We start from the raw sequence: 24,261 nt of genomic DNA on the forward strand, positions 1-24,261 counted from the left end.
GTTTGCTTATATTTTAAAAAACATGAAATACAATTCAAAATGGTTTTGCGAAATTCAAAATTAAATTATTTCAGGACCTATTCAAAAGGGATGGTTTGTGCCTCAAGAGGATTGTGACCAATGTCCTCATGGGGACATTCACCAATGTAGTTGGGGAGGTTTCAGCTAAAATTGGCAGGGGGGTGGGCACCAGTATATTGAAGCAGAAAAGAGGAATAAGGCACATAAAGGAGTGAGAGTGTTGAATAATACTAGAGAAGGAAGTAGTACCATATTAGATCGAAGACTAAAAAGGATACAAGGAATAGAAAGACAGGTTTAGAATGCAAGTATGTAAATGCACACAGTGTGATGAGTAAGGTTGGCGAGCTACTAGCACAAATAGCTATGTGGGAATGTGATGCAGTGGCAATAACAAAGATAGCTTAAAAATGGTGAGGATTGGGTGTTTAATATTCACAGATACAGTGTTTGTAAAATATAGGGAAAGAAAAAGAAAAAGGGAGGTGTGGTGGCAATACTGATTAGGGAAGACACTAGTGTTTGAACCAGAGGATGGCCTTGAGGGGGCAAAGACTGAATCTATTTGCTTAGAGTTGAGAAGCAAAAAGGGTATGATCATGCTTATTCTAGAGGCCTCCACATAGTGAGAAAGCGACAGAGGAGCAAATCTGCAGGGAAATCAGAGAGATGTATAAATAGTATAGAGTGGTGATAATGGGGGACTTCAATTACCCAAGTATTGATTGGGATAATAATGAGATAGGAATTTCTGGAATGTACTCAGGAGAACTCACTTGACCAGCATGTTCTTGGTTCAACTAGGCAGGAGGCATTACTGAATCTGGTGCTGGTGAATGAGGTGGACTATGTGTCTAAGGGGGAGTACTTGGGTAACAGTGATCATCGTTTCATAAGGTTTAGGCTAGTAATGAAGAGCAAGGAATAATGTGAAGTAGAACTTCTAAATTGGAAGAGAGCTAACTCCAATGGGTCGAGAGGAGATCTTGCCAGAGTAAAATGGAACCAAAGACTGACAGGAAAAATGGTAACTGAACAATGGGTGAACTTTAAGGAAGAAATGTTTCATGTACAGGCTAGGTAAATTACAACAAGAGGGAAAGGTAGGAGAACCAAAGCCAGGGCTCCTTGGATGATGAGGGTGATAGAGATTACGATGAAATAAAATAAGAGGGCATATGATGCATGTCGGGTGAATTCTTCAAGCGAGAACCAGGCCAAATATAAGTTGGGAGAAAGTGAAGTGGAAAACAAATCAGCAAAGAGAGTATGAAAATAGAATGACAGTTAAAAATAAAAGGGAATCCAAAATTCTTCTACCAGCATGTAAGTACTAAGTGGGTAGAAAGAGACAGGGTGGGGCCTATTAGGAACAAAGAGGGTGAAATATGCTTAGAGGTGCAGAGCAAGGTTAGAATACTTGAGTACTTTGTATTGGTGTTTACTAGGGAAAAGGATATTGACAAAATATAGAAGTGGAGATGTTAGAGGTAATAGAGGAGGTGAAGATTAATATGTAGGATGCATTGGAAAGGCTGGCTACGCTTAGAGTGGATAAGTCGCCTGTTCCAGATGGCTTGCATCCCTGGGTAGTAAGGGAACTAGGGATAGAGATAGCAGAAGGGCTTACCATAATCTCACAATCTTTTCTAGGTATGGAGAAGGTGCCAGAGGACTGGAAAGTGGCCAATGTGGCACCCTTGTTTAAGTAACTACAGGCCAGACAGTTTAACATCAGTGTGGATAAGATTTTAGAAACAATAATTAGGGAAAAAGTTAACAGACACTTGGAGAGGTTTGAGTTAATTAAAGAGAGCCAGCAAGTATTTGAAAAAAGTAGATCATGTTTGGCTAATCCAATTAAAATTTTTGATGAATTAACAGAGAAGGTTAATGAAGGAAATGCAATGGATGTTGTCTCTATGGATTTTAAGAAAACATTTGACAAAGTATCACACAAAAGACTGGTTAACAAAATTGAGGCTGATGGAATAGGAGGGTCAGTGTCAGCTTGGATAAAAAAAAACTGGCTTAAGGACAGAAAACAGCGCATCATTGTAAATGAAATAAAAACAAGAAATGCTGGAACCACTCAGCAGGTCTGGCAGCATCTGTGGAAAGAGAAGCAGAGTTAACGTTTCGGGTCCGTGACCCTTCTTCGGAACTAGCAAATATTAGCAATGTCAAAGGTTATTAGCAAGTGAGCCGGGGGTGGGGCAAGAGATAACAAAGGAGAAGGTGTAGATTGGACAAGGCCACATAGCTGACCAAGAGGTCATCGAGCAAAGGCAAACAATATGTTAATGGTGTGTTGAAAGACAAAGCATTAGTACAGATAGGGTGTTAACGAACTGAAGATTGAGCAGCAGCAAGTACAAACATGAAAAAAAACAGTGGGTAAGCAAACTGAACAAATTACAATGAAATGAAATAAACAAAAGAAAAAAAATTGTAAAAAAGAAAAAAATAACTAAAAATAAAAGTAAAATGGGGGGCCTGTCATGCTCTGAAATTATTGAACTCAATGTTCAGTCCGGCAGGCTGTACTGTGCCTAATTGGAAAATGAGATGCTGTTCCTTGAGCTTGCGTTGATGTTCAGTGGAACACTGCAGCAAGCCCAGGATAGACATGTGAGCAGGGGGGAGTGCTGAAATGGCAAGCAACCGGAAGCTCAGGGTCCTGCTTACGGACTGAGCGGAGGTGTTCCGCAAAGCGGTCACCCAGTCTGTGTTTGGTCTCCCCAATGTAGAGGAGACCACATTGTGAGCAGCGAATACAGTATACTACATTGAAAGTAGTACAAGTAAATCGCTGCTTCACCTGAAAGAAGTGTTTGGGGCCTGGGATAGTGAGGAGAGAGGAGGTAAATGGGCAGGTATTACACCTCCTGCGATTGCAGGGGAAGGTGCCATGGGACGGGGAGGTGGGGGTAATGGAGTTCCGAAGAAGGGTCACTGACCCGAAACGTTAACTCTGCTTCCCTTTCTACAGATGCTGCCAGACCTGCTGAGTGGTTCCAGCATTTCTTGTTTTTATTTCAGATTTCCAGCATCCACAGTATTTTGCTTTTACATCATTGTAAATGGTTGTTTTTCAGACTGGAGGATGGTACACAGTGGTGTTCCCCAAGATTTAGTGCTAGGACTGCTGCTTTGTTTGATTTGTATGAATCACTTGAATTTTGGAATTAAAATTCAAAATTAGCCAATGATACCAAACTTGGAAGTGTGGCAAATAGGGAAGCTTGATGCAAATCGACTGCAACAGGACATATAGTCGAGCAGAATGGGCAGACAAGTGATAGCTGGAATTTAATACAGAGAAATGTGAGGTGATGCATTTTGGCAGAAGGGATAGGGAGCAGCAATATAGACTAAAATGGCACAGTTCTAAAGAATGTACAGGGACAGAGGGACCTGGGGGTTCATGTGCATAGATCTTTGAAGATGGAAGGACATAGTGAGAGAGTAGTTAGCAAAGCATATGGGATCTTACACTTCATAAAGAGATATTGAGTACAGTATCAGGGACGTTATTCTGAATCTTTCGAGAGCTGTGGTTTGGTCACAACTAGAGTAGAGTATTGCATCCAGTTCTGGTCATTGCACTTAAGGAAGAATGTGAGGATCTTTGAGGGGGTGCAGAGAAGATTTACCAGAATGGTTCCAAGGATGAGAAAATTTAGCTACAAAGATTAGGTTGGAGAATCTGGGGATAATCTTGTTGGAGCAAAGGAGGTTGAGGGAAGATTTGATAGAGGTGTACAAGATTATGACAGGTTTGGCTAAGGTAGACAAAAAAAGCTGTTCATTAGGTGACGATACAAGGACTAGGGGACAAAGATTTAAGGTTTTGGTCAAGAGATACGGGGGATGTGAAAAATAACTTTTTTTTTAAACACAGCCAGTGGTAATGACCTGGAACCCTCTGCCTACGAGGGTGCTGGAAGTGGAGACGATGTATGATTTCAAAAGGAAACTGGATGGGCACTTGAGGTAAATAAACTCACAGGGCTATGGGGATAGAGTGGGGGAATGGAACGGACTAGACTGCTCTACAGAGAGCCAGCATGCACTCAATGAGCCGGATGGCCTCCTTCTGCACTGTAATAACTGACACATTGTAGCAAATGCACAAATTCACAAACAGTAAAACTACTTTCCTTTAAAAACTATAGCCAAGGAACAGTTAGTCATAATCTTACATGTATTAGAGAATACTGATTTATAATTACATAACTGGAAAATTTCTGAAAAGGACCTCCTATAATTTCATTCAAGAGAAAAATGAGCGCAGCTATTGTGTCCAGCTGCATAGACTTGGTGGGGGTTGTGGGGGCTTCAGTTTATTATCTAATCTGAAAGAGACCATCCTGTCAATTCAGGTTTCCCTCAGTACTGCAATGAGCTGTCAGTAAAAGATCACGTTGGGTGATTCCATAATCGCAACGAGCAGCACTTCTGAGTACACCTTGAAATAATACTGGCTTCTCAATTGTGATGCGCACTTGGGATGTGCTTGTTCTCATCTGGGAGCATTAGATTCCACAATCATCCATACAAATTCCAGCAAACAAGAGCAAAACCAGTAAAGAAGGGAACCAAGAAATGAGCTAAGATATGTAAAGCCTCACTCAATAATTGATTTAATGCTTCTGTTTAGTGGAAACCACAGTGCTCATAAATTTGAGATGATACAACTTTTAGAAATAGAATTGGACCATGGAACACATCCCTTTTTCAGATGTCAACACTGCCTTCAGTCCTTCCCTTTCCAGAAGGATCTCTAACCGTCTCTTGAATCCACTTACACAGTCCACCCAATTGCCTGTCCTGGTAGCTAAAGGAGAGCTATTACTTTTTGGGTGGAAAAAAGTTCAACCTGACCTAATTTTCTCACTCCTTAACTTCCTAAATTTTTTTTGAATAACCCAGTTATTTGGGTTTCTGGCAATGCTTTTATGTGTCGTATTTATTGTTCATATGTTGATATATAATAAAAATTTATCACTTGCAGCAGCAGGCTTTATAACCCATTAAACTACCTAAAAACATTCCCAGTTCTGATGTGATTGCTGGAGGCAATGGTCATATACTGTAGATAGCTGACCACAGCTGTAATAGTCCACTACATCATCAGGCTAAGGTATTGCCTTGTGCTGCCTGCCCAACTTGGTGACGAAAGTTGTTTCAGGTTGTGGTCCCTTCTGCGCTGGACTCCCTTAGAGTGTTGCAATGCAATTGCTAACACGCAAAACAAACCACTTTGTACAAGGGACTGATTAAATAACAAAAATGATTCTTTGTGAGTTAAATAGAAAGGAATTGTACAAACCCATTAGACCTGACTTTTCCCCTCTTATTAGAGGGACGAATGCTAAATTTGGATTGTCAGATACCAATTTATTTGATTAGCAAGTGCATGTGGAAGCTAAGAGATATCGTTACACTAATGCATAACTAGGGAAATTAAAAGGCACCAAATTCAGCCAGTGTGGGCTTCAGTCAACATGAGTGAAAGATACATGTATTAACTCCAAACACTGCAGAAGACTGCCTGGCTTTCCACCTAGTGGATAATTTGGTATTGCAACATTAAGTAAATTTAAGTTGCAAGAAGTTTGGAGTAACCACCTGTCTGCATGTGGCATTTCTCTGTCGATCCCCTTGCCCTTATAACTTGATTTTCAGAAATAGCTATGCAGTGTTAATATTCACCTAAAAAGGAAGCAATTTGCAGAATTGGGTTTGTAAAGGTGACAATGGTGTCTTCCTGTGAATCAAAACACCCTTGCTTCATGCCCCACTCAAGAAACTTGAGCATATATTCTAGGTTGACGTGTCAGTGCACACTACCGAGGGAGTTTCACATGTTCAGGATTGCTGTATTTCACATGAACTGTGAAACAGAGGCTTGGTCTGCCTGTTCAGGCAGTAGTAAAGGAAGAGACAGACTGACTTGTATTTATATAGCACCTACCATGATCTCAGGACCTGCCAAAGTGCTCGACAATCATTGAGGTATTTTTAAACTGTCGTCACTGTTGCACGACATGTGCAATTTGCACACAGCCAGGAGGCACAACAGCAATGAAAAATGAACACATCTATTTTTAGGTAATGGTTGAGGGATAACTGTTGGCAAGGACATCAGGAGAACTCCCCTGCTCTCTGATCCAAAGATCCCAAGGCATTAATCATAGAATGGGTGCTCTCCTGGTGTCCTGGCCCACATTTATCCCTCAACAAAAACACAGATTTATCGGATCATTAATCTCATTGTTTGTGGGACCTTGTTATGAGAAAATTAGCTGTGATGGTTACCTATATTATAACATCGACTGCACTTCAAAAGTAATCCAATAATTGAGGGAATGTGAAAGGCACGATATAAACGTAAATTCTTCCCCTTCCAAAATGCGTTCAATAAATAAATGCAACACTCTCCCCCACCTAGCGTCCAATGAGGCAAGTCCATTAAGACAGCAAATTCTAAAGCAAAACCAAATTGTCCAGTGATTCATTTTAAGTGAAAAGCTTAAAGTAGCAAGTGTGTGTCATTTGTATTTACATTTTTCTTTGTTTAAGGAACACTAAAGAAAATTCTGGATCACTCAGCCGATGTAGTTTTACCCATTCTTAAGAAAGAAATTCAATCTCTGGCTACAAAAAGAACGGATTATTTCTAGCGGTAACAATCCTTTAAAATTTCACAGTAACTCATCAAGGCTCCTTTGACAGCACCTTCCAAACCCACAACCTCTACCATCTAGAAGGACAAGGGCAGCAGATGCATGGGGATATCACCACCTGCAAGATCCCCTCCAAGCCACACACCATCCTGACTTGGAACTATATCACTGTTCCTTCATTGTCCCTGGGTCAAAATTGTGGAACTCCCTTCCTAACAGCACTGTGGGTGTACCTACACCACATGGACTGCAGTGGTTCAAGAATGCAGGAACTGGAATGTACATCCTGTGGAATGTGGGAAGTCATGGATGCACCACGTGTCCTAGATGAATACATCTGCAGGAAGTGTCAGTGGCTACAGAAGCTTGAGCTCCGGGTTTCGGAACTCGAGCGATGGCTGGAGTTCCACGCTACCCCAGTAAGCTGGTGATGGCAGGGGTGGTGTAAAATGGAGTGGGAGGCTCCAGGAGGCCTTCCTGGCCCACTCCTGACTCCGCCCCACTTTACATAGGGCAGTTTGGGGGTGCTAAAAATGGACTGCCTGCCCCAGGCCAATCAAAGCCAATTAATAGCTACTTAAGGGCCTTCGCCCACCTCCACAGGGATGTTACCCATGGCAAGCTGGAGCCAGGAAAGGCCACCCGGTAAAAGTTGGCGGCCTCTTCGCGCCCCGGGGGTGGGCCCTGACAATTGGGAACAGGGTGCCCGATTGAGGGCCGCCCCGCTTCCCCAACCACCCCCAGGACCCAAGACACTCCCTCTACCCCCAAAGGACTACCCTTGCCTCTCCGGGGCCTGACCGATTACCCCCGGCGAGGCAACACAAACCTACCTGCACTCCTGGCTCCATGTCCTCAGCTGGGCTGCAGTACCAGCAGTGGCCACCGCTCTCGGTGGTGCTGTTTGGACTAAGTGTTGCCTGCCCGATTATTGGCCGGCAGCTCAATGATGCGGGACTTCCTCCCTCAAGTGGATGAAAGTCCCGCCTGGGAACAATCAAAGCCTGGGGACCCGTATAATGCGGGATGGATCCCCAGGCTAGGCACCAACTTTTATGTCGGTGGTCAGCTCCCGTCCGCCTGACATAAATCCCAGCCCACTGTTGTGCATCCGTGAGGCAAAGGACGACGTGGATAGCATGTTTAGGGAGCTGGTCACACCGCAGGTTAGGAGCATGCAGGCAGAAAGGGAATGGACAACCACCAGGCAGTCTAGGAGAACCAGGCAGGCAGTGCAGGAGTCCCTGAGACTATTTTGCTTGCTAATCGGTTTTCCATTTTGGATACTGGTGAGGGCAATGGTTCCTCAGGGGAGTGCAGCCAGAGCAAAGTCCATGGCACCTCTGGTGGCTCAGCTACACAGGAGGGCAGGACGAGTGGAACAGCAATAGCGATAGGGGATTAGATAGTCAGGGGATCTGACAGGCGTTTCTGCGGCAGTAAACATGACTCCAGGATGGTACGTTGCCTCCCTGGTGCCAGGGTCAAGAATGTCATGGAGCGGCTGCAGGACATCCTTCTGGGGGATGGTGAACAGCCAGAGGTCGTGGTCCACATTGGTACCAAATGACATAGGTAGGAAGAGGGATGAGGTCCTGAAAGCAGATTTTAGGGAGTTCGGAAGGAAATTAAAAAACAGGACCTCAAGAGCAGTAATCTCAGGATTACTCCCAGTGCCATGTGCTGGTGAGCATAGGAATAGGAGGATTGATCAATTAAACACGTTGCTGGAGAATTGGTGTTGGAGGGAGGGCATCAGATTTCGGAGGCATTGGGACCAGTTCTGGGGCAGATGGGACCTGGACAATATGGATGGGCTACATCTTAACAGGACTGGAACTAATATCCTAGCAGGGAAATCTGCTATTGCTGTTGGGGAGGGTTTAAACTAGCTTGTCAGGGGGATGGGAACCTGAGGGGTAGCTCACATTGGAAGGAAGTAAAGCTGGTAACAGGAGGTGGAAAAGTAGCAAGCAATATTAGAAGTTAGGCGAACCAAAGGCAAGCATCAATTAGGTTTAGAATGCACAATAATGTCAAGACGACAAAATTAAGGGCACTCTACCTGAATGCAAGCAGCATTCGCAACAAGGTAGATGATTTAAAGGTACAAATAGAGGTAAATGGGTATGATCTAATTGCCATTATGGAAACGTGGCTACAGAGTGACCAAGACTGGGAACTGAATATTCAAGGGTATTTGACATTTAGGAAGAACAGGAAAAAAGGAAAAGGTGGTGTTGCGCTGATCAGTACATTAGTAAGGGAGGATCTCAGATCGGAAGAACAAACTGTGGAATCTATTTGGGTGGAGCTAAGAAACGGCAAAGGGCAGCAAACATTGGTAGGAGTTGTTTATAGGCCAAACAGTAGTGGTAGTGTGGGGCACGGTATTAATCAAGAGATTACAGAAGCATGTGTAATACAGTAATTATGAGTGACTTCAATCTGCACACAGACTGGGTAAACCGAATGAGCACCAATGCTGTGGAGGACGAGTTTCTGGAGCGTGTCAGGGATGGTTTTCTAGAGCAGTATATTGAGGAACCGATCAAAGAACAAGCTATTTTAGATCTAGTATTATGTAATGAGAAAGGGCTAATTAATAATCTTGTCGTAAAAGAACTTTTGGGGATGAGTGACCATAATATATGATAGAATTTTCCATTATGTTTGAAAGTGAGGTATTTAAATCTGAAGCTAAGGTGTTAAACTTGAACAAAGGGAATTATGAAGGTGTGAGAGGCAAATTGGCTGGGGTGGATTGGGAAATACATTAAAAAGGTTTGACAGTGCATAGACAATGGATAATCTTTAAAGTAATTTACAGCAACTATACATTCCTTCAAGGCACAAAAACCCCAAAAGTAAAAGCAGTCAACCGTGGATAACAAAGGAAGTTAAGGATTGTATAAAATTAAAAGAAAAGGCCTATAAAGTTGCCAAAAATAGTAAACCTGAGGATTGGGAGGACTTTAGAATACAGCAAAAGAGGACCAAAAAACTAATAAAGGGAGAGTAGAATATGAATGTAAACTAGCAAAAAACATAAAAAGACTGTAAAAGCTTCTATAGGCACGTAAAAAAGAAAAATTTGGCAAAGACAAATGTGGGTCCATTATAGGCAGAGTCAGGAGAATTTATAATGGGGAATAGAGAAATGGCAGAGAAGCTAAATGATTACTTTGTGTCGGTCTTCACTGAGGAAGTTGCAAGAAATCTCCCAGAATTAGAGATTCAAAGGACTAGGAAGAATGAGGAATTGAAGGAAATTAGTATTAGCAAGAAGGTTGTATTGGAGAAATTAATGGGGCTGAAGGTTGATAAGTCCCCAGGACCTGATATGTTGAAAGAAATAGGTATGGAGATAGTGGATGCATTGGTGATCATCTTCTAAAATTCAGCAGATTCTGGAATGGTTCCTGCAAATTGGAAGGTCGCAAATGTCACCCCACTATTTAAGAAGGGAGGGAGAAAGACCTGTTAGCCTTACATCAGTCACTGGGAAAATGTTATACTCTATTCGAAAGGATGTGATAAATTGACACTTGGATAATAATGATCTGATTGGACATAGTCAACATGGACTTATGAATGGGAAATCATGTTTGACAAACATGAACAAGCTTTTTTTTTGAGGATGTTACTAACAGAATTGATAAAGGGGAGTTGGTGGATGTAGTATACTTGGATTTTCAAAAGGCCTTTGATAAAGTCCCCCACAGGAGGTTGGTTAGCAAAATTAAAGCACATGGGATAGGAGGCAATATACTGCCATGGATTAAGGATTGGTTAACAGGTAGAAAACAGAGAATAGGAATAAACGGGTCATTCTCACATTGGCAGGCTATGACTAATGGGGTACTGCAAGGATCAGTACTTGGGTCCCAGCTGTTCACAATATATATCAATGATTTGAATGTAGGGACCAAATGTAATATTTCCAAGTTCGCGGATGGCACAAAACTAGGTGGGAATGTGTGTTGTGAGGATGATACAAAGCAACTTCAAGGGGATTTGGACAGACTTAGTAAGTGGGCAAGAATGTGGCAGATGGAATATAATGTGGAAACTGGTGAGGTTATCTATTTTGGCAAGAGGAACAGTTGTGCAGAGTATTTCTTAAATGGTAAAAGATTAGAAAGTAGGCAGTTGCCAGCGATCGCCAGAGCTTGCGGACAGCTATAAAGGCGGGGCTGAAGAGAGGAGAGTCGAAGAGACTCAGCATTTGGCAGGAAAAGAGACAGCAGTGTAAGGAGAGAGCCAACTGTGTAACAGCCCCGGCAACCAACTTTACCTGCAGCGCCTGTGGAAGAGTCTGTCACTCTAGAATTGGCCTTTATAGCCACTCCAGGTGCTGCTCCACAAACCACTGACCACCTCCAGGCACTTACCCATTGTCTGTCGAGACAAGGAGGCCAAAAAGGCGAAAGATTAGGAAGTGTAGATGCCCAAAGGAACATGGGTGTCCTCATCAATAAGTCACTGGAAGTCAACATGCAGATGCAGCAAACAATTAGGAAGGCTATTGGTATGTTGGCCTTTATCGCAAGAGGATTTGAGTACAGGAGTAGTGAAGTCTTGCTTCAATTGTATAGAACCTTGGTTAAACCGCACCTGGAATACACCTGGAGTACTCAGCCATGATCGTATTGAATGGTGGGGGAGGCTCGATGGGCTAAATGGCCTACTCCTGCTCCTATGTTCCTATGTAAGGCAGCTTACCACCACCTTCTCAAGGGCAATTAGGGATGGGCAATAAATGCTGGCTTAGCCCGCAACAACCAATCCCATGAATGAATAAAAAAAAAATCTGCCAGCTCTGGTGGTGTGGTGTAGGTTGAAGACAAACCTACAGATCTTGAACTATTGAAAACAACAGGAAGTGTTCCTTTAAGAGCAACTAGAGCGCCATGCCATGCAAGTAAGAACAGAAAAGAGGAATGAACTAGTGATTAAAACCAATAACAATGAAATATGAAAATGAGAAAGAACCTTTATAAAAGGAAAAAGATACATTGTAGAAAACATTAAGCCACAACTTCAAGCCTCATCAGTTTTAAAGAGAGATGAGGGCTTCATCAGAAGAAACCTTGTATGTATAGATTGGACTTCTTTCAAAGAATGTAAAAATAAAAGTCCAGATTAGAATGTTGGTAAATAGTCTACCACTCTACCTCATTTGTTCAACCTAACTATTTATAAAATGGATTTTGCTAGATTTTCACTTGATGTAATGCAGCACCAAAATGTTCAGTAGATCAATCCAAACATCAGTGTTCTGCAAACATATGCTGACTTTTTCCATGATAAACTTTACACCAGCCCCATGCATATTGATGATCCAAGACATGGCTACTCCATGAAGAGAGTGTGGTCGAAATCTTCTCTGGTTTCAATCAAGCCATGGAATAAACCATATGTAAGTGTTCTCCACAACTCAGTTTGCTCAACATTGATAGTGATAAAACTACCTAAAAATGCCTGAGGATTTTGGACTGCCAGATCTCTTCTCCTGTCCCCACAATGAGCAAGTGCTTTATGCCCAACCACTTAACAGCACTTTCTCATGATGGATGTAGCAGCAGGCAATTGGTTAAACTTCAGCACTGTTGCTTCTCAGGACAAAGACGACTCAATTTTGGACATGAACAAGGGATAAGCGTAGGTATTACTTCATCTTTCTTTCATCTTTCTTTTGGGCCTCCTTATCTCGAGAGACAATGGATATGCGCCTGGAGGTGGTCAGTGGTTTGTGAAGCAGCGCTTGGAGTGGCTATAAAGGCCAATTCTGGAGTGACAGGCTCTTCCACAGGTGCTGCAGAGAAATTTGTTTGTTGGGGCTGTTGCACAGTTGGCTCTCCCCTTGCGCCTCTGTCTTTTTTCCTGCCAACTACTAAGTCTCTTCGACTCGCCACAATTTAGCCCTGTCTTTATGGCTGCCCGCCAGCTCTGGCGAATGCTGGCAACTGACTCCCACGACTTGTGATCAATGTCACACGATTTCATGTAGCGTTTGCAGACGTCTTTATAACGGAGACATGGACGGCCGGTGGGTCTGATACCAGTAGCGAGCTCGCTGTACAATGTGTCTTTGGGGATCCTGCCATCTTCCATGCGGCTCACATGGCCAAGCCATCTCAAGCGCCGCTGACTCAGTAGTGTGTATAAGCTGGGGGTGTTGGCTGCTTCAAGGACTTCTGTGTTGGAGATATAGTCCTGCCACCTGATGCCAAGTATTCTCCGAAGGCAGCGAAGATGGAATGAATTGAGACGTCGCTCTTGGCTGGCATACGTTGTCCAGGCCTCGCTGCCGTAGAGCAAGGTACTGAGGACACAGGCCTGATACACTCGGACTTTTGTGTTCCGTGTCAGTGCGCCATTTTCCCACACTCTCTTGGCCAGTCTGGACATAGCAGTGGAAGCCTTACCCATGCGCTTGTTGATTTCTGCATCTAGAGACAGGTTACTGGTGATAGTTGAGCCTAGGTAGGTGAACTCTTGAACCACTTCCAGAGCGTGGTCGCCAATATTGATGGATGGAGCATTTCTGACATCCTGCCCCATGATGTTCGTTTTCTTGAGGCTGATGGTTAGGCCAAATTCATTGCAGGCAGACGCAAACCTGTCGATGAGACTCTGCAGGCATTCTTCAGTGTGAGATGTTAAAGCAGCATCGTCAGCAAAGAGGAGTTCTCTGATGAGGACTTTCCGTACTTTGGACTTCGTTCTTAGACAATTTTGGACATGAACAAGGGATAAGCGTAGGTATTACTCAACAGATGTATTTAACCAAACATAAGAATAAAATTCACTGACCCTGCTTGTCGATATAGGTGTCAGTAAAGTAGTGATTTCAAATTAGAAGAGATTTAAGAAAATCGCAAAAATCTATAGATTTGGACGATTATAACCTGATCTTACACGGAGACAAGGTTCAAGTTTCATACACGAATTTGAATAAAAAGTCATCTCCATGAAGATGTCATTAAGCAAAATACCAGAGTCTTTTCCTACTACTTTGTTCATGTTCTTCCCTGATGGAAATCCATCTTCTGTGGAATGTATTAATAACCAATTCGTAGCACTCATGGGTGTCAAACGCTGTCCAGTCTATGATACCTCTTCATCTTAATACCAAAACAACAGAGACTACTGTGCAAGGATGTTCAACTGAAAAGGCCATGTGGCACCACTACTGTTATTGTACATGCAAACACTGCTCTAATTAGCAGTACTCTCAGTTATTGGCAATGAACCTGAAACACTTCAGTTCAAATCACCAAAAGGGATAGCATGGCATTTGTGTTTGAAGCTGGGCTTTAATGAAATTAAGTCTTCCTTGAGGTTAAGCTAAGACTTCTCTCAGTCGATAGTCAGTTCCAGACCCAGAGCAGAAAGTTATAACCATGTTCCTGAAAGACTCTGGTGACAGCATTTTGATAAGCAAATCATCTAGTAATAGGTACTCATGGAATCATAGAGAGTTACAGCACTGAAACAGGCCCTTCAGCCCACCGAGTCTGTGCCAACCATCAATCACCCATTTATACTAATCCTACATTAATCCCATATTCCTTACCACATCCCCACTTTCCCTCAATTCTCCTACCACCTACCTTCACTAGGGGCAATTTACAATGGCCAATTTACCTATCAACCTGAAAGTCTTTGGCTGTGGGAGGAAACCGGAGCACCCAGCAGAAACCCACACAGTCACGGGGAGAACTTGCAAACTCTGCACAGGCAGTACCCAGAATTGAACCCGGGTCGCTGGAGCTGTGAGGCTGCGGTGCTAACCACTGCACCACTGTGCCGCCCAAAGTCTTTTGTGCCTTCTATAGGCTGGAATCAGAGGCATTTGATAGCCATCCTGAGAGTGTTAGTATCTTGTAGCCAATTGACTCTATCCATGTTGCACTGAAAATACTTCTTGTGGAACTCTGTCTAGCTGGCAACGACTTAAATGATGCATAATTGCTATACACAGGTCATTAGTCTTGCCGAACCACTTAAATGATTTGTGGCATAGTGATGTGTGTTTAATGTTCAGACTCAATAAGCCAAAACCCCCAAGAATTTTGGACCCAACAATTATCAGTAGGAAAACAGTATTCCTAGCCACAAATAGCCTTAGCCAAAAATAAAAGTCAACGAGTTTGTTTGCATAGTATCTCCAGTCTCTAAATGTTAAAACCTCCCCAAGAAAACGATCTCTCGAGTGCTACAGGAGGTGCTCGGAAACTGGAGCCCAAGTCTCATGCTACCCACTCATCTGAATTAAGTGGGGCTCTCCAACTACATCCCTTGCCCTGGTTTGTGGGAGGCAGCATTGTCAGCACAGTTACTGGATAGCGGAAGGATAGCAGCAAGCAGAGACATATGCTGCTGTTGGCCTTCCCGATTGGAAATTTTCCCTGGCCAAACTCCTCGTGGAATAAAGTGGGCACCGTCTGAGTCTAGACTAGGAGTTGAACCTTAGCTGCAACACCAAGGATTGCGTGAATACTTTTCTGGTGCTTGTTCCAGCTTTCTAGAATAACTTTCATTTGTTCATGTAATCAAAAAAGAAACTTTCACCAGCCTATAATGTAAACACCATTGCCTGGCTGACTATACAGTTGATTACATTAAGGTATACATGTGTGTTCGTTCAATTAAATGTGCTGTCTGGTCCATGTTACCCAAGTGCCATGACATCTGTCCTTGGAAAGGTGCATGTTTTGCTGCCGTCAATTTCAGTGGGTGGTTTAAAAACTTGATCCAATGGACTTGGCGTGAAGTATCTACATGTGATGTATTCTTCCAACATAGAAGTTTCTTGCCTCTTGCTCATTTTTGGATCAAATCTTTCTTGGAAATCCCATCAAACTAGGATTCTGCTGTGACAGATTCTCTGGCACAATTTTGGCAGAAGGACAAACTAAGTAAAACTTTGCCCAGTCAATAAATCCAGAAAGTGGGATGTTGTTTAATTGGTAATAGTCACTAAAGTAGAGGAATCAATACACAAGTGATCAAATAGTGTTTGGTATTGAAATTCACTTGCTAAAATATTGATTTAGAACTTGCTATGTCTACCTCAAAGCTGAGGATTTATGCTGTGGGAAGCGAAGTGATCAGCTAGGTATCAAATGATGCTCTGGACAATCAGCACAGACATCAGGTGACAGTGGTCCAGTCTCCAAATCCAGAAGCTGATTTGCACATCAGGGGTTAATGGCTGCACAAGAATCCACAAAATCTTTTCCATTCAACCTGATCAGTCAATTCAAGGTGGGGGAGGGGGTGGAGGGGACAGCTGTGGAGAGGAGAGAAAGGATGGGAGGTATTCATTTTCCCTTTGTGGGATGAAGGGATTACCTGTTTTGTGTGTGATGGCTAAACAAGCGAGGGGACGCCAGGTTACTTGCCGTAGATATCATCACCCTCACTGTTTGAATATCATTCAACCTCCAACTACAATAAGCTATTAGTCAAAATATAGCCTGAAGTGCTTCCCCAGACAAGTCCAGCAAATGAAGGGTGGAATCATAATAGGAAACTTCTGAGTTAGTTTTGAGGGCATTGGAGAGGCAAGATCCAGGATTATACAGAAAACCTCAAGGCTAAGTAAAATGGCACCAGTATTGGGTGTTTTACTGAATGTAAGGACAGGGTGGTGATTAGGTTAAATCAAAGACTCAAGATCATTCTTCTGACCTATTTAGATTATGTTTTGAAGAGCAGAGTAAATACAAGTGTACTACTTTTTGACAGTGGAAGGCCTTGGGACATTTTGCTACGTTACAGGTGATATGGAAATATAAATTGTTAACTGCTTCCAGCAATCAATTATGTTAGATTCTGTGGCCTTGATTTGAGGATACATTTTCTTTGATGCTACCAATTATGCAGATTGCATTTTATATGCTATTTCTGGAAACTACAATTTTAGGAACATAGGAACAGGAGTAGGTCATTTAACTCCTCAAGCCTGTTCCTTCATTCAATGAGATCATGGCTGATCTGCGATCTAACTCCATATACCCACTTTTGCCTCATATCCCTCAACACTTAAGGTTAACAAAAATCTATCAATCTCAGTTTTAAATTTAACAATTGATCTAGAATCAATTGTTGTTTGTGGGAATAATATTCCAAATCTTCTACCACTCTTTGCATATAGAAGTATCGCTCAATTTTACAACTGAAAAGTCTGGCTCTAATTTTTAGACTATGTCTCGTCATCCTAGACTCCCCAACTTGCGGATATAGTTTCTCTCTATCTACCCTATCTGTTTCCCTTAATATCTTGAAAACTTTGATCAAATCACCCCTAACTTTCTAAATTCCAGGGAATAAAATCCTAGCTTGTGTAATGTCTCCTCAAAATTTAACCCTTGGAGTCCAGGTATCATTCCGGTAAATCCACGCTGTACCCCAAGGCCAATTCAGTGGAGAAAGCTTGAAAGAAGAAAATATTAATGGGTTAGTCATGTCCTGGAAGGAAAGACTTTTAGAAGTAGCTAGATTCTAGTTCTGTAGAGTGTAGTGGCTTGTGTAGGCTAATTCTGTACTGCATAATGGCAGTACTTGCTTGAGCTGTAGATTTGCATACGTTCAAGTGAGGGAGCTCATGCATCAGTGTTCATAATATGGACAATTTCATATGCAACAGTAAAATTGGATCTCCACATGCATAAAAGTAAACAGAAAATGCAAAATGTAACATTTCAGAGCATTTCACACTTGTCAGTTTCCAAATTGGCTGCAGAGATTGAGTAAAATGATTAAAACTACAGCTATGAATAATTTTTGTTTCTCTGAGCCAATTACCTAGGTCCTCAGTGCATTTAACAATTTAATTGCAGCCAACAGCTTCCGATAAACTAATCTGGTTTACCCTTTAACTGTAAATTGCATGGCAAAAGCAACCTGGGATTAATATAATCTCACATTTCTTTCTGCCTCACAAACATCAATAATGATGAAAGCAGGATTTAGTTCTTTAAAAACTGGCAGAATTAAATTATTAAAATACAACATGGGTTTCAAAAAACATTCAAATTGACTAAATGTGTACAAGAAACAGATGAAGAGCTATATTTGTCTTGAACAGTAAATTTTAAAAAATTGTAATAATGGAATAAAAGCAAAATACTGCAGATGCTGGAAATCAAATAAAAACAGCAAGTGCAGGAAATACTCAGGTCAGGCAGCATCTGTGTAGAGAGAAGCAGAGTTAATGTTTCAGATCTGTGACCTTTCATCAGAACTGATGAAAGGTTACAGACCTGAAACGTTAACTCTGCTTCTCTTTCCACAGATGCTACCTGACCTGTAATAATGGAACTGGCTAACTATATGCCTTTCATTTTGACAATGTTTTATCACTTTGGGGGCGTGCACATTTCTACAGTTTAACAGCTCAACCGCAGAACACAAAGGCTATAAAATAAAGAACTATTCTGTAGGATCAGTAACTAGAGGACACAAATTAAAAAGGTAATTGGCAAAAGAACCAATGGTGAGATGAAGGGAAGTTTTTAGTGAGTTATAATCAAGAATGCACTGCTTGGAAAGGATGGTGGAAACAGATTCAATAGTAACTTGCCAAAGGGAATTGGATAAATACTTGATGGGGAAATATTTGTTGGTTTATGGGGAAAGGATTTAATTGGATAGCTCTTTCACAGGCATGATGAGTCGAATAGCTTTCTTCTGTGCCATATGATTCTTCGATTCTAACTAGTTTGGTACCTCTGGAGAAATCAAACAGAGATTCTTTCATTAAACATTATAAGTTTGGATGGAAAAATGAAGGGCAGTGGAGAATCTGCAGAGAACAGCATAGAGAGAGACAATGAAAAGGCAAAACAAGATGGAAGGGAAAACAGTCAATAAAATTCATGTTAAATCCTACCAACCCTACAGGCTTCATCCATTTGCAGTCAATGATGTTTGGTGCTCTGTTTTTCAACTCAATTCCAAAATGGCTGAACTGAGTTTCCAGATCCTAAAATAGCACCGCAAGTTACATCATACATATTTCCATATTGGTAGGTTCAGGTAGGGGTGTATATTCCACCCTTGGCAATCGAGATACAAATGCTGCTGTAAAATTAGTTGATTAAAATAAATCAACTATCAAATTCAGGATGGCCACTGAAGTTTAAATAAGCAGAACAAAAGCATGCACACATGCAGTATTAAAGACCTTAACATTTCAATAAATATCTATAAATTTTAAAAATATGATCTAAAGTGTAACTTTAAACACATCACACTGTGGAGCACAATTACCGGCATGGACAATTCAGCTGAATGGTGCATTTCTGTGCTGTTCATTCTATGAATTCTAACTTGTGAAGCATAGTTTGCTGCTGGAATGTTGCATAAAATGCCTGAGTGAGGTCCTGGCAGGTAGTGAAGCACTTGTCCCAAATGGGCTGCTCATTTAATGCTGGAGCTAAGGTTTGTTGTTGGACAGAGGAAAAGAGAACTTTTCTATATATCTGATTGATGCTCGACTTAACCTGGGAGGAATGATTACAATAGGTGGGAAAGTGTAGTTCTTAGCACAGACATCCTCATCATGAAGATCTTTTCATTAAACAAGACCTACAAGAAGCACATTTGTTTCTAACAGCAGATGCAACCTACTGGGGCTAATTACTACTTCCCCAATTCCTCGGTGTAAGAAAATCCAACCTAATTTGTCTCAAAACCAACCTCTCATGAAATGGGACTGACAAATGGTGCTGAAAGGGACAGTAAAAAATTTTTTTTTTTTTTTTAAATGCACAATAGTTAATCTAGTGGTTAACTGCAAACAAACAATTACAATCATCAATGTGAACTCTGTTGTTTTCGCAAGTCAGGAGTACAATTAACTTGGGCTGCTGGATTTCCCCCTTGATACAGTACTAAGTGCGTTAGCAAGTGTAAATTATTTAATGAATGGATGTACTTCTTCACTTGAGGGGGATGAACCCATAAGAGTTATTGCTTTGGCAAGTTTTTTTCCCCCAATATAAAGCAATTTTGAAGTAAAATAGTAAACTTCCTTCAGATGAATAAGTCCATTATCTCTTTTATTCATCTTATTACATTCAGCTCTATTTCTCGGTTTGGAGAATTAGAAATTGAGCTTCCAAATCGAGATATGCGTCATGTGAAATGACGGGTAACATTCAACTGTTAATCTTTTATTTGACAGGTTCATCATTTGTGGTAGCAGAGACCCTTTGCATTGCCTTGCGTGCTGACTGTGTACTTCTATTTTGAAGGAAAACATTCTGGGCTTCATTCTGACAATGCCGAGGCACAAATAGACTATTGTAAGCTTATTTAATAGAACAGTAAATCAACTGGGATATGGGCAAACAGTGCTTCATTGAGCATAGCAAGGTAAGACACTTGTTAAGTAATAGTACAGGCTACACTTTGTTCTGTGACAAACTTATATATACACCTCACATCAAATCCAAGTCAATAGGCGTTTGCTCCAGTTGTCTAATCTCAGTACAGCACCACAAAACCACAATTCATCTGATTGTGTCCACAATGCTTTTCAAAAACAGCGCAAAAACAAAAATGCTTGGATTGTATAATGTTTAGCTGAAACATATTTGGCACACAGTTGATTTTATAGAATCCCTAAAAGCCAATTAGCTAAATTCATGAATAGCAGCCCTCTGTGGCTAACGCAACATAAAAGCTCCATTTTGAAAGATGTGGTGAATTACAAAATTAAGAAAATGCAAAGCCATGGATTAGATTATTAAAGCTGAAGGAAAAGATCTTGCTAGGCTGAGCTGGTCTCAGAAGTGAAGCAGGAGCAAGAGCAAAAGATGATATAAAGAAAAGCAGAGAATTCTGTTCGCTTCCAAAAAGGAATCTAATCTGGCCACTGTAGTTCATAGAAAGATGCAAGTGCTTGTAGGACAGAAATGTGACTAGTAATCACAGAATTTAAGAAAATGTATTATTTGCTATTATATCAAAGATACATCATTTATATCTGTAGCTTTTGTTTTGCGGGGGGGTGGGGGGGGGGGTGGGAGGGGGGTGGCAGTTGGAGGTGGGCTGGGTAAGAGATTGTTTATATTTTAGACTATCAGCAAGCATCATTCAGAGAGTAAAATTCAGCTCATGTCAGTCATGCAAATACTTGATTTTATAATATGACGCCAATTCTTCCACTACCCTAGTAGTTTAGTCAAATGTGAACATGATTCTATGATTGGGTCTGCAGATATGTCACAAGATGAATTTTCCAGAATCATAGAATGGTTACAGCACAGGCAGAGGCCTTTCAGCCCCTCGTGTCTATGCCAGCTCTCTGCAAGAGCAACACAGCTAATCCCACTCCACCGCCTTTTCCGTGTAGCCCCGCAAATCTTGTCTCTTCAGGTGCTTATCCAATTACCTTTGAAAGCCCTGATAGTATCTGCCTCCACGACACTCAGGCAGTGCAGTTCAGATCCTAATCACTTGCTTCGTAAACAGTCTTACACTCTCAGGAGAATTGTATGGGTATCCATACAGTCATTTGAAATGGACAGGAAGATGACTTAAAATAAATCGACCAGCTAAGTGCACTTTATAATTTACACACATCAGTAGCCTCAGTGATGGGCACAATACAGTGTATTTAGCTTGTGGTCAGCAAATAAAAAAATTAATACTCTACTTTCCAAGCGATCTGCCCATTGTATCAGAAGGCATTCCACCCATGACAGAGTCAAATCATGTTCTACTTTATTATTGTGAGGAGTGGATTTATTTTATGCAAAGTATAATGGCCGCCTTTCAAAGACTCAATTTGGGATGATTAATGGTTTGCAGATTTTGGTTTTAGATTAGAGGCTCCTCAATTCTTGATGTAGTGCAATTATGGCTGTGCATCACTAAAAACCATTGTTTGTTCCTGGTCATGACAATAGTATCAAAATGGTCACTGACAACATCTAGTTGCGTATGCCAAAGCACCAAAATTCCTCACCAAAACTGATGCATGAAACTCCATTTTTGTGACATTAAAATATGTAGCATATTGGCAAGTTTATGATGGTACTCAGTTTTTTTGGCAACACCTTCATGAGGAGATGTGTTGGCATTCTCAGATTAATGTTCTCTCTTTCCCAACATGCCATGTAAAGAATTAAAAGTTAAGGGAATGCCTCAATAACCATCAAATGCATTTACTGGTGGCAATGATTTATGTGCCTACCAATTGGAATATAAAATTGTAGAATCCTTGCCTTTAGACAATGTAAAATGGTCAGGTTTTGCGGTCTTAAAATTTATTGCTACTACAATTACAAAATGGCAGTTTTAACTGGCAAAAAAATAAAAGTACTTCACTTCTGGAACCTGGAACTGTATCACCATTTCAGAAAATAACTCCATAAATCCCCTTCCCTGCTCTACAGTTATTATTTTCTAATAATTCCATATGGCACTGCTTCTTTCCTGATTTTTTTTACTAGAGCAAACACAACTTTGAAGTAAAGTCATTCAACTTGCGGGAATCCTGGCCATATGAATAGTTTGGCACAGATGGATATTCTCCCTCCTGTTCCATCCAAGAATGATTTTTTTTTTGTTTTTTTAAAGCTGCAGCTATACCGCCATTTCACACTGTTATTTGGCATTTAAGCAAGTAGTGGAGAGTCATACAACACCATTAGCCCTGTGTGAGTACACTTATAAGGATACAGATGACTTCGACTAGTCAGTTTTCAGAATGCAACCTTAATAATGAGCTGACCATCAGCCTGGCTCTTCTAATTAAAAGCTGTTCAGCTTTCCCCCTCTTTCATGCCCAGTGGTACATGAGGGCAACTTATTTCTTCCACTCCTTTTACATTCAGCAGATCATGCTCTGGGTTGCTTTCTGTACAATGACTTCTTTTTAAAAATGTGGACAAGTTGTCAGCCTGACTAGGCCAACTTTCTTAGCTGTTTTTATATTAGATTCTATATCAGTGCAATGCAAAATAATATTGTCTGCATGCAAAATTGGCATTTAACTGGGCTTTGTTTTTAAGCACTTTTTTTGGTTTTCAGTGCATTTTGGCTATTTCATTAGTTGCACTGTTTTGAGGTTCCTCCTCCTCTCCCGATGCAATCCATTCAGGAAAAAAGAACGGTAACAAATATAAACATTACGCGCATCACTAGGCTGTGATCAGTTCACAATAAAGGCAGCCATTAATTCTAATGTAAACGGCATTTATGTGCAATTATTTTCTCATTTTTTGGGAGAAACTTACTAATTTAACCTGCCTTCAAAATTAAAATCAAATTATTTGCAAATTTTAGGAATGTTGATTTTTAAAAACGCAGGATTTTGCTCATTTAATATAAAAAAGAGAATTCATTAGCCTCAAATAGGGTAACAATCCCAGTTGTCCTTTTCCCCATCACACTAATTTGAACTGCAAGGTGAGCTTCTTCATTCATTAAAGAGAGTACCTGCTATCTATTTGAGCCAATCAATTTCTATGGCAGTCAAAATGAGGTGGTTCCTTCCTAAAAAAAAAACCTGAGAATTGCCAAACTATCAAAATCACTTTTGCATCGATTATCCTATAAAAGCTAACCTTTGTACTGACACATGCTGGCCTTGTTGGTAGGTTGCATAAAAAGTGGCCCCCAATCCTGTTAGATTGGTACCAGAAGTTCCTAACTCATGTTATACTGGACTGAAAATATCACGATTGAATCAAAATGTCATTAACAGTTGCCCAGCCTTCAGCTTTATTTATTTTGAAATGGGTAGGGGAGGATACTTGCTGGCAGAACTGGGATAAGGAGGATCAAGTTTTTAAAGGATTTCATGCTTTGTGTTTGCTAAGCTGGTGAAAAATTGTCTAGTTGTTTTTCTTCCTGATCACAGTGTGAAGCCTAGCTCATCGATTATATCTGTCTAAACATTCAAAGTACAGAGTAGGAGGTGAGTGTTGAGAAAAAAAACAATTCTGCTGAGATCAAAGGGCCATCAACCACACAACATTGAAAAAAAAGATGCATTTCTTTCATTGTCAAAATAAAATCAATTGAATTACAAAGAAATTAAACTATACAACATGTTGCTACAATCATTCTAAACTACATGTTCTTGCCATTAATGCAATGAGATTATAAGTTTTTGGAAAAAGTGGCAGTTAGAAACCATGATCATTATTTCCCCCCAAATCTGTAATTTTTTTTTTCCAGGATTAGGTAGTTAACTATACAGTTTTTAAACCCCTACATGTCTGTCTCTGAATGTACAATCTACTGACAATGAATATGTAAGAAATGTTTTATTTATGGAAATTTGAAGGCTCATTTGACATCTGATGTAGTTAATACAATGGTAGAATATTTTAGCCACTTTAAGTAGTCAGGGCAGTACTACAAAATTGGGCAAGTCTGAGCACAGTTCTGGATTAATCGTTTACCTCAGAATTTCTTGTTTAAACATCAGTCTTTGGTGACAAGTTACTTCACTGAAGCCAACGGATAATTAATGACCTTGGCCAAACTATTTAAGTTGCTCTATGTTTATTTAAAT

General features: G+C 40.9%; 1 protein-coding gene across 1 annotated transcript in view; it reads right to left on the reverse strand.

Annotated features, from left to right (window-relative positions):
- Window positions 1-24,261, reverse strand: part of LOC137376727 (formin-2-like) — a 411,942-nt gene that overhangs the window by 91,148 nt on the left and 296,533 nt on the right. The gene's annotated exons all lie outside the window — the stretch shown is intronic.

Source organism: Heterodontus francisci, chromosome 13, assembly GCF_036365525.1.
Source record: "Heterodontus francisci isolate sHetFra1 chromosome 13, sHetFra1.hap1, whole genome shotgun sequence".
Taxonomy (NCBI): domain Eukaryota; kingdom Metazoa; phylum Chordata; class Chondrichthyes; order Heterodontiformes; family Heterodontidae; genus Heterodontus; species Heterodontus francisci.